Source organism: Phyllobates terribilis, unplaced genomic scaffold (genome assembly GCF_046119375.1).
Source record: "Phyllobates terribilis strain yellow unplaced genomic scaffold, ASM4611937v1 Scaffold_171__1_contigs__length_4068163, whole genome shotgun sequence".
NCBI lineage: Eukaryota > Metazoa > Chordata > Amphibia > Anura > Dendrobatidae > Phyllobates > Phyllobates terribilis.
In genome coordinates, this window is record NW_027362931.1 from 1524860 (window position 1) to 1537442 (window position 12583).

At 41.1% G+C, this 12583-nt stretch overlaps 1 pseudogene; it reads right to left on the reverse strand.

The window, feature by feature from the left end:
• LOC141212354 (uncharacterized) overlaps positions 1-12128 on the reverse strand; it is a 112955-nt pseudogene extending 100827 nt beyond the window's left edge.
• Positions 12129-12583: the final 455 nt, after the last annotated feature.

The window sequence follows — 12583 nt, forward strand, 5'->3', positions numbered from 1 at the left end:
CTAAACACAAGTACAGTAAACTCCACACACAGGGCACTAATTATATATCTCACGGATATCTATCATCTATCTCGATCTTTGCACATCTAACACCTAAATATCTGTCATTTCTATTCTGCACTCTCTTCCGGCACGTGTCACACAGACGTGTGTGCGGATGTCACACTTTATGTCATCTGTGTGCAGGACGTACTGACGTCCGAGCTGCCGGCAAAAAACGGACATGTCCGGTCCGTGTGACCATGTGCGCAGCCTATAGATTATAATGGGTGTACGTGTGTGTCTCCGGTACGTGTGAAGGGGGCCTAAAGGGTATGAGCACTTTTAGTATGAGTTACCAGTAGGGGGCGTGACCACTTAAAGTGTCTAGGGCAGCATGAATGCCAGATACGGCCCTGAGCACAGCCCTAATAAAGTCATTAGAGCTGCAGATAAAGGGGGCTCGATCACAGCTCTGGATAGTGGGTTGTATGAGCCGGAGGTTATGAACATGGATGACGATACTAATATATGCCGCACTCTAGATGGAGATCCTACTAATTCATACAATACCCCCTTACATTGTCTTTTGGAGGAGGGTTTGGTATCGGCTGTACTTAATGCCAAACAAATAGAACGATTAAAGGAAAATCACCCACAATGTCCAATATTTCATACATTACCGAATACTCACAAAGAAGGAAACATCCATCAGTCTAGAGATACATTCAATACTGGCTGCAGAGAAGATTCCTATAATATAGTGAATATTACCAGAAAACATTTACCTATGTTATACACCGACAAGGATCCAGCAACAAGAAAGACAACTGACACGTGGAGGACAAACACCAAAGGTTTCATTGAATGTGGGAGAAATAAATGTGGTTTGTGCAAGTCTGTGCAAAAAGCAAAAATGTCTGCATCTACTAACCATAATAAACCCTATAATATCCGACATCTCATTAGTTGTAGCTCCACACGTCATTGACACCATACAATGTGAAGCTTGTCTGCTGCAATATGTGGGGGGGCACGGTCAGACCCTTACGTCACCGCATTGGGGGACACGTTAGGGACGTTCTTGGCCCCACAACACGTAATACATCTGCAGCATCACAACATCTCATACAACACAATAGGGATTAATCACTTTACAGTTGTGGGTATTGAATATGTCACCAGACCAGCTAAGGGGGAGATTGGTATAAAAAGTACACCCCCGAGAAGCCTTGTGGATTCTGGAATTGGACTCCAGATTCCCCAGTGATATGAATCTTCGTTCAGACCTTGCATCCATTTACTGAATTGTGTTTTTTCCTCTTTTATAGTAATTATACATAATATACACATTATAGATGCAGACACTTCATTCTTGTATTGCACGGATGCTTTTTGTTGTGGACATATGATCGTCCATAGGGGTAATGTAGACATACTTGCACATGTCCATTTGGGGCTGGGGGTCTCCGCTGTGCATTAGACCCTATGATGTGTATAAGAAGCCGGTTACTGGTGATTTATTATGCCATGAATAAGGACCGAACACAATTGCCGGTTCAAAACGCGTAGATTTTTTGCTACTATTCCAGGATGTCCTGTTTTTTAATGTTTCTATGATTTTAATTTGGATGTTTCAATAAAAAAAAATATTCACACTGGAAAACAAGTGCCGGATTATCAGTAACTTTCTTTGTCCCGTCCATTCCTTCCCAACTGTGATTTTTCATCCAAGCATTGAGAGATGAGCTGAAAGCAGACAATGTTTTCTATAGAGGAATGGCAGACATGGGTGTTGTCCACATAGAAAGCCTCTCCTAAATCCCCTGCACAAAAAAGCCGCCCTACAATCTGCCAGGACACATGCGGAAACATATGAAGACTCCTGGGACTTTATACTCTGGAGTGATCAGACCAAGATAAAGGTTTTTTTTTTGGAACTGATGGCTTCAAAACTGTATGACATTGAAGAGGTGAGGAATACAATGAGAATGCATGGGGTCTACAGTGAGACCTGGTGGTGGCCGTGTCCTTATGTGCGGCTGCATGAGGAGCTACATTTCATTGATGGGATCTTGAATTCACAGATGTTCTGCTCTATAGTGACAGAAAAGATGCTGCCATCACTCTGTTCCCTTGGTAGGCCACTGTTGCATTTCTGAAGAACAGGGTGACAGTGATTCTAGAAAACTTGGTGCTGTCCTTTAAAATTATGGAGGCCATACAAAATAATAGATGTAGTAGCTTTTGAGATTTTGTAATGAGAGTTATATTATTACTTTCATGTTTTGATTACAAAAAAATGTTCTATGAAACTTAGTGTTGGCAAAATTGATCTTGTGTTCAGTGAGCTATTAAATACAATCTTACTCATCAAAGGGGGTGTACTCATTTATGCTGAACAATGTTTATTAAACTTTATAAAACATAGTGAACATAATTACACTTTCTTTCCCGTATGTCTTCTCTCATGTTTTACAAGGTATGATTTATGTATAAAAGATTTCCCACATTCTGAACATGAATACGGCTTCTCTCCTGTGTGACTTCTCTTATGCTGCACAAGATAATTTTGTTTTGTAAAGCATTTCCCACAGAATGAACATGAATACGGCTTCTCTCCTGTGTGAATTCTTTGATGTATAACGAGCTCTGATTTATTTGCAAAGCATTTTCCACATGCTAAACATGAAAAAAGTTTTTCTCTTGTGTGAATTCTTTGATGTTTAACAAGATGCGATTTATATCTAAAACATTTCCCACATTCTGAACAAGAAAATGGCTTTTCTCCTGTATGAATTCTGTTATGTGCAGCAAGAATTGATTTATGAATAAAAGATTTCCCGCATTCTGAACATGAATACGGCTTTTCTCCTGTATGACTTCTTTCATGTTTTACAAGGTATGATTTATGTATAAAAGATTTCCCACATTCTGAACATGAATACGGCTTCTCTCCTGTGTGACTTCCCTCATGCTGCACAACATAATTTTGTTTTGTAAAGCATTTCTCACAGAATGAACATGAATACGGCTTCTCTGCTGTGTGAATTCTTTGATGTATAACAAGCTCTGATTTATTTGCAAAGCATCTTCCACATGCTAAACATGAAAAAAGTTTTTCTCTTGTGTGAATTCTTTGATGTTTAACAAGATGCGATTTATATCTAAAACATTTCCCACATTCTGAACAAGAAAACGGCTTTTCTCCTGTATGAATTCTGTTATGTGCAGCAAGAATTGATTTACGAATAAAAGATTTCCCGCATTCTGAACATGAATACGGCTTTTCTCCTGTATGAATTCTGTTATGTGCAGCAAGAATTGATTTATGTATAAAAGATTTACCACATTCTGAACATGAATACGGTTTTTCTCCCATATGAATTCTGTGATGTTTAACAAGATCTGATTTATAACTAAAACACTTCCCACATTCTGAGCATGAATATGGCTTCTCTCCAGTATGAATGCTCTGATGTCTACTAAGATGCCATTTAGCTGTGAAGGTCTTCCCACATAGTGAACATGAAAATGGTTTTTCTCCTGTGTGATTTCTCTGATGTGTAATAAGATTCCCTTTATTTGTGAAGGACTTCCCACATTCTGAACATGAATATGGCTTCTCTCCTGTGTGAATTCTCTGATGTATAATAAGACTTCCTTTACCGGTGAAGGACTTTCCACATTTTGAACATGAATACGGCTTTTCTCCTGTGTGAATTCTCTCATGTCTAACAAATTGTGATTTATATGTAAAGAATTTCCCACATTCTGAACAGGAGTATGGCTTTTTTCCTTTGTTTTTTCTGTGTGTTAAAAAATCTGAGCTTTTTGTAAATTGCTTGTCACACTGAAATCTTGAATCCACTTTGCCCCCTGGACTTTTGGTAATAATGTGAGATTGCTCAGGAGATGATTCCTCATGATTAGGAGGATTATAAGAAAGTGAAGCGCTGTGAAGTCCAGGAGGTCCATGAAGGGTGATGAGGTTTTCTCCATTAGAGTGCTTCATGATATCTTCCTTTTTACAGTTTAGTGATGAACCGTTATTCTCACAAGGATTTCCTATTAGGATGAAAGATAAATTAGATGTGAGTTTTTCCTTCAACACAAAAGAGATTTCTGAATGTATTTTCTGGATCTCACAATGAAGACCCTCGTCAGTGAAAGTACCGGTAATAAGGAGGACAACTACATGCCATAACATTAACACAATGACGGGTAAAGTGAATGACACTTATAAACTGGTGACATTGGCACAAGTCAGGGGTGGCAGAGATTAGACAGCAAATAGTTCTTTAAGTGGTAATTACTGATGACAGGTTCCCTTAATGTACCTCCAGTGCCATTTCACTCTCAAGCTTCGTATCTTGCCCTTAGTGTAGAAAAGTGTCCACGTAATTAAAGAAGTTGTCCACTACTATTAACCACTTCGCACCAGAGCCTGTTTTTGCCTTCGTGACCGGGCCAATTTTTTCATCTCTGACCACTGTCACTTTATGAAGTAATTACTCTGGAACGCTTCAACGGATCCCCCTGATTCTGAGACTGTTTTTTCGTGACATATTGTACTTCATGATAGTGGTAAAATTTCTTTGATATCACTTGCGTTTATTTGTGAAAAAATTGGAAATTTGGCAAAAATTTTGCAATTTTCAAACTTTGAATTTTCATGCCCTTAAATCAGAGCGATATGTCACACAAAATAGTTAATAAATAACATTTCCCACATGTCTACTTTACATCAGCACACTTTTGGAACCACATTTTTTTTTTTTGTTAGGGAGCTATAAGGGTTAAAAGTTGACCAGTGATTTCTCATTTTTCCAACAAAATTTACAAAAACATTTTATTAGGGACCACATCATATTTGAAGTCACTTTGAGGGGTCTGTATGACAGAAAATGCCCAAAAGTGACACCATTCTAAAAACTGCACCCCTCAAGGTGCTCAAAACCACATTCAAGAACTTTATTAACCCTTCAGGTGCTTCACAGGAATTTTTGGAATGTGGAAGAAAAAAATGAACATTTAACTTTTTTCACAAAAATGTTACTTTAGACCCAATTTTTTTTATTTTCACAGGGGTAACAGGAAAAATGGACCCCAAAATTTTTTGTGCAATTTCTCTTGAGCGCGCTGATACCCCATATGTGAGGGAAAACCACTGTTTGGGCGCTCGGCAGGGTTCAGAAGGGAAGGAGCGTCATTTGACTTTTTGAATGTAAAATTTGTTTGAATAATTAGCGGACGCCATGTTGCATTTGGGGAGCCCCTAATGTGCCTAAACAGTGGAAACCCCCCACAAGTGACACCATTTTGGAAACTAGACCCCTTAGGGAACTTATCTAGATGTGTGGTGAGCACCTTGCACCCCCAGGTGCTTCACAGAAGTTTATAATATTGAGTTGTAAAAATAAAATTTTCACATTTTTCCCACAAAAACGTTTTTCATCCCTTAATTTTGCATTATCATAAGGGTAACAGGAGAAATTACACTATGAAATTTGTTGTGCAATTTCTCCTGAGTACGCCGATACCCCATATGTGGGGGAAAACCACTGCTTTGGTGTACGGCAGGGTTCGGAAGAGAAAGGAGCGCTATGTTGGCTGGGATAGGTTGCAGACACCATGTCACATTTGAAGAGTCGCTGACATGCCGAAACAGCAGAAACCCCCACAAGTGACCCCATTTTGTAAACTACACCTCTCAAGGAATTCATCTAGGGAAGTAGTGAGTATTTTTTAATTTTTAAATTTATACCATTGGGCAGTGAAAAAAGCATAATTATGTTTTTACCACAAAAAAAATGTTTTACCCTCAGATTTTACATTTTCACACAGGGCAATGGGTAAAAATGGTGCCGAAATGTGTCACACAATTTCTTCTAAAAGTGGCAATACCCCATATGTGGCTTTATCGTACCGCTTAGCCATACGGCGAGATCTGGGGGGGACGGAGCGCTATTTGACAATTGGAGAACAAATTATTGTAGAATAGGCATTTGGATTTGGGAGCACAAAATTTTCTGAATTTCTTTTGGGGGGCAAGGGCCATTTCGCTTTTCCAGAGCCTTTCTGCTACCAGTAACTTGGAATATTTGTAACAGATGACGGACCTGAGTGGGGACTAGCTTTTTTTGAGGACTGAGTTGAAGCTTTTATTGGGAACATTTTACGTAACATTTATCCGGCGCTCGAGGCTGAGCACTGACATCGGGGTTTCCATCTAAATTTCCAAGTGATGTAATTCAGATGAAACCCCTGCGGGATCCATTCACTGTAATGAGGCAGCAGAGTTACTCTGGACTCCGTCTGGCCTCTGTTTAGCAGTGTCCTTTTTTTCTGAAGTGCACAAAACTGTGGCCAACCGCACTTTTATGCACGCCTAAAAAAACTGACACCGTGGGATCACAGGCCAGACGGCATCCACAGTGGCCTATATCTGCCTCATTACAGGGAATCTTCCGTCATGGATTCCGTCTGAATCACGTATTTCAGAGATTTACACGGAAACTCTGGTGTGAGCGCTCAGCGCAGAGCGCAGGATAAATGTGAGCAGAGCCTTACTGCGATCTTTGGGAGACATAATAAACAAATCAGTAGCAGGTGAAGAATTGGTTTTATTTTTTACGCCGTTCCTCGTGTGATATAACTGATTAGATTACTTTATTCTTCGGGTCGGTGCGATTACAGAGATACCAGATTTATATCGGGTTTTTATGACTGACAGCTGTCACACACTAAGAGACGCTTTTTTTTTGCAAAATCTAGTTTTTCGCCATATTTTGAGAGCTATAGTTTTTCCATATTTCGGCCAACAGAGTCATGTGACGGCTTGTTTTTTGCAGGACGAGTTGACATTTTTATTGGTACCATTTTTATGTACATGACATTTTTTGATCGCTTTCTATTCCGTTTTATGGGAGGTAAAATTAACAAAAACCAACAATTCAGGAATTGTTTTTTGAGGGTTTTTTTTATGCCGTTCTGCGTGTGGTAAAAGTGATCAGGCAGCGTTATTCTTTGGGTCAGTACGTTTACAGCGATACTACACTTACTGTATTTTTTTTTTGTTTTGGCGCTTTTACACAATAAAACAATTTTATAGAAAAAATATTTTTTTTGGATCGCTTTATTCTGAGCGCTATAACTTTTTTATTTTTCGGCTGATGGAGCTGTATTGGCGGATTTTTTTTTGCGGAACAAGATGACGTTTTCAGCGGTACCATTTTTATTTCCATTTTGCTTTTTTATCGCATTTTTTTCCACTTTTTTGTTTGGCAATATGATGAAAAAGCATAGTTTTTTGCTCCGTTTTTTATTTATTTTTATTACGATGTGCACAGAAGGAGTTAATTAGTGTGACAGTTTTATAGATCGGGTTGTTTTGGACGCGGCGATACCAAATATGTGTACTTTTTTGGTTTTGCATAAATATACGGATTTATTGGTGTAATATTTTATTTATTTATTTTTATTTATTTAGTGATTTTTTTTTTTAACAGTTTAAAAACATTTTTTTTTTACATTTTTACTTAGTCCCTGTATGGGACATTAATTTTTATTTTTCTGATCACTGATGTCATGCAATGTAATAGACATATATTACATTACATGAGATCTTTGCTGACTGTTTCACAGTCAGTGTGTCCTGCCAGGCTTCAGCTGCAGGCTGAGCCTGGCAGGACACCATATATGGCAGATCTGGAGGCGGTCATGTGACCTCCAGCTGCCATAGCAACGCCAGGTCCTGGAAGGTATCAGCGGTCTGTCGGAGAGGTAAGTAAGACGACTCCCTCTCCTCTGTCTATCTTCTATATGCCGCGATCACTATAGAAAGCGGCATATAGAACATAGCAAAGGGTTAACATCATTGGGACCTGATCCAATCAGGTCCCGATGATGTCCCCTGTCACAGCTAACGCTCTGCACCGGAATCGCAGCACTTGCAGGACCCTGGGGGTCCTGAGCGCTGCGAGACCACCCACCGTTTTTAAACGTCGGCGCTGCACAGAGCCCAGCAAGCGCCGACGTTTATCTACAGTGGGCCGTCGCGAAGCGGTTAAAAATGCCCCCAATGTAATTAACCCGTTGAGAGAAGATTTTTTTTAATTATCTTGCTTTGTCTTTATTACCTGTGAGCGGCGCTATCGCTGGCCACTCACCGGCATCACGCGACCCCCGGCTGCAGCCGGCTCTTGCTTCCCCTGATGTCGCGTCAAGTGAGGCGTGACTCGGTGATGCGATCCCCGCGGTGGACGCCGGGCTGTGGGTGGGGTTTCCCCGAGCGTCACACACAGCATCCACCGCGCACTTTCCCAATGAATACAAGGTAATTGTGATTCACAAAATGTTATACAATTGAACGGTGAAGAAAAACAAAATTACATTTTTACCGCTATAATGTTATTTTAGCCCCAGATTTTACATTTTCACAAGGGAAAATGGGTAAAGATGACCACATAATTTGTTACACAATTTCTGCTGAACGGGGCAATACCCCATATGTGGCTGTACTGTACTGCTTAGCCACATGGCGAGACTCGGGAGGGAAGGAGCAATATTTGACTCTTGGAGAACAAACTTTAGTAGAACAGTTTGCAGACTCCATATACAGAGCCCCGAAGTGGCAAAAGAGCAGAATCCCCCCTCAAGTGACACCAGTTTGGAAATTACACCCCTATGGAAATGTATCTACAGGTGTAGTGATGAATTTGACTCCATGGGTGCTTTCCAGAAACGAGCAGTAATGGATGTTGCGAAGTGAAAATGCAAATATTTCATTATAGTGGCCAGTATATTGTAGTGTCCGGTACATTGTAGTGCCCTTACGTTGTAGCGCCCAGTACATGATTCCCAGCTAGTGCTTTCTGGAGAAATAAATTGTCTCTCCCTGCTACAGTAATGCCAAACATGTGGATGCTAACTGCACACTGTGGGGCCCAGGAGGAGGGGGCATTTGGATTTGGGAGCGCAGATGTCACTGGATTTCTTTAAGTGGGAGCCAAGTCACTTTTCCAGAACCTTTGTGCTACCAGTAATATGGACACCCCCTATATTACTGTTTACAGATGATGAACCTGAGTGGGGACTTGTTTTTTGTGGGTTGAGTAGAAGCTCTTAATGGTGGCATTTTGGGGTACACATCATTTTGGATCATATTTATCCTGTGCTGTACGCTGAACACTTACAGTGGGTACGGGAAGTATTCAGACCCCTTTAAATTTTTCACTCTGTTTCATTGCAGCCATTTGGTAAATTCTAAAAAGTTCATTTATTTTTCTCATTAAAGTACACTCTGCACCCCATCTTGACTGAAAAAAAGCAGAAATGCAGACAATTTTGCAAATTTATTAAAAAAGAAAAACTGAAATATCACATGGTCATAAGTATTCAGACCCTTCGCTCAGGCACTTATATTTTAGTCACATGCTGTCCATTTCCTTGTGATCCTCCTTGAGATGGTTCTACTCCTTCATTGGAGTCCAGCTGTGTTTAATGAAACTCATAGGACTTGATTTGGAAAGACACACACCTGTCTATATAAGACCTTACAGCTCACAGTGCATGTCAGACCAAATGAGAATCATCAGCTCAAAGGAACTGCCCAAGGAGCTCAGAGACAGAATTGTGGTAAATCACAGATCTGGCCAAGGTTACAAAAGTATTTCTGCATTATTCAAGGTTCCTAAGAGCACAGTGGCCTCCATAATCCTTAAATGGAAGAAGTTTGGGACCACCAGAAGTCTTCCTAGACCTGGCCGTCCAGCCAAACTGAGCAATCGTGGGAGAAGAGCCTTGGTAGGAGAGGTAAAGAAAAACCCCAAGATCACTGTGGCTGAGCTCCAGAGATGCAGTAGGGAGATGGGAGAAAGTTCCACAAAGTCAACGATCACTGCATCCCTCCACCAGTCGGGCCTTTATGGCAGAGTGGCTAGATGGAAGCCTCTCCTCAGTGCAAGACATATGAAAGCCCGCATAGAGTTTTCTCAAAACACATGAAGGACTCACAGACTATGAGAAATAAGATTCTCTGGTCTGATGAGACGAAGATAGAACTTTTTGGTGATAATTCTAAGCGGTATGTGTGGAGAAAACCTGGCACTGCTCATCACCTGCCCAATACAATCCCAACAGTGAAACATGGTGGAGGCAGCATCATGCTATGGGGGTATTTTTCAGCTGCAGGGACAGGATGACTGGTTGCAACTGAAGGAAACATGAATGCAGCCAAGTACAGAGATATTCTGGATGAAAACCTCTTCCAGAGTGCTCTGGACCTCAGACTTGGAAGAAGGTTCACCTTCCAACAAGACAATAACCCTAAGCACACAGCTAAAATGACAGAGGAGTGGCTTCAGAACAACTCTGTGGCCATTCTTGACTGGCCCAGCCAGAGCCCTGACCTAAACCCAATTGAGCATCTCTGGAGAGACCTGAAAATGGCTGTCCACCAACGTTCACCATCCAACCTGACGGAACTGGAGAGGATCTGCAAGGAAGAATGGAAGAGGATCCCCAAATCCAGGTGTAAAAAACTTGTTGCATCATTCCCAAGAAGACTCATGGCTGTACTAGCTCCAAAGGGGGCTTCTTCTCAATACTAAGCAAAGGGTCTGAATACTTATGACCATGTGATATTTCAGTTCTTCTTTTTTAATAGATTTTCAAAAATGTCTACAGTATTTTTTTTCAGTCAAAATGGGGTGCAGAGTGGACTTTAATGAGAAAAAAAAATAACTTTTTAGAAGTTACCGAATAGCTGCAATAAAACAAATAGTGAAAAATGTAAAGGGGTCTGAATACTTTCCGTACCCACTGTACATCGGGGTTTCCATCTAAATCTACAAAACACATGATTCAGATGACACCCCCGAGGGATCCATTCAGAATAATGAGGCAGCAGAGTTACACTGGACTCCGTCTAGCCTCTGGTCGACTGCGCTTTTATGCACGCTGAAAAAGATGGACATCACTGGATCATAGGCCAGACGGCGTCCACAGCGCCTCATTATACGAAATCTTCCCCCGGGGTTCTGTCCGAATCGCAAGCTCAGTCATTTATATGGCAGCATGAGACTTGTGTAAGAATAATATGGAAGTAAAAGATGGAAGTAATATTAAAAAACACAATTAGGAAAATTAAAAATGTGCTTATTAAATCATTAAGAAGAGGTGTGAATGCGGCCCAGTTATTCATCGGTGCGCAACCGGACTCTGTACAAGAGCAGCCGCGCCATCACCGGACGCTTCTGCTGTGATGTGGACGGCGGATAAAGCTTCACTGCACCGGAGACTTCATACAATATCACACACCGGTCATCGTCAGGCGCCGCTAATCATAGTCACATGCCAATCATCATCGTCATACACCAGTCATCATCATCACACACCGCTAATCATAGTCACATGCCAATCATCATCGTCATACGCCAGTCATCATCATCACACGCAGCTAATCATAGTCACATGCCAATCATCATCGTCATACGCCAGTCATCATCATCACACACCGCTAATCATAGTCACATGCCAATCATCATCGTCATACGCCAGTCATCATCATCACACACCGCTAATCATAGTCACATGCCAATCATCATCATACGCCAGTCATCATCATCACTCGCCGCTAATCATAGTCACATGCCAATCATCATCGTCATACGCCAGTCATCATCATCACACGCCGCTAATCATAGTCACATGCCAATCATCATCATCATACGCCAGTCATCATCATCACACGCCACTAATCATAGTCACATGCCAATCATCATCATCACACGCCGGTCATCATCATCACACGCCACTAATCATAGTCACATGCCAATCATCATCGTCATACGCCAGTCATCATCATCACACGCCGGTCATCATCGTCATACGCCGCTAATCATAGTCACATGCCAATCATCATCGTCATACACCAGTCATCATCATCACACGCCGCTAATCATAGTCACATGCCAATCATCATCATCATCACACGCCGGTCATCATCATCATCATCACACGCTGGTCATTATTACACACCTGTGGAAACATCTACAGGAATCTCCGCCTTCCCGTCACTCACACACGGCTGATCCCCCCTCGTCATCGCTTCATCTTCTGTCTCGTCCTTCACTTTATTCTTAGTCGGATCTTCCTCCTGATATATCAGATGTAACAATCAGCACAATACAAGAAACTACCAAAATCTGTGACATCTATGACCTCGATCAGAAATGTCCCCCCATATACAGTTCCGGTACAGGGCTCAGCACCGTCTACCTGATGACTCTCCGGGATGTTGTGATTCTCCTCTGGACAGTCCTGGGGATACAGAGGACGGGGACATCTCTCTGGTGGATTTCTTTCCATGAGTCCATCTGTAGGAAACACATAGTGACAGAATACAGTGACATGTAAAAGTTTGGGCCCCAATGGTCAAAATTACTGTTATTGTGAACAGTTAAGTTGAAGATGAAATAATCTCTAAACGGCCTAAAGTTACAGATGACATTTCCTTTGTATTTTAGGCAAAACAATAAATAATAAATTATATATATTTTCATCTTTTACATTTAAAAAAAAATTCAATAAGGGAAAATGG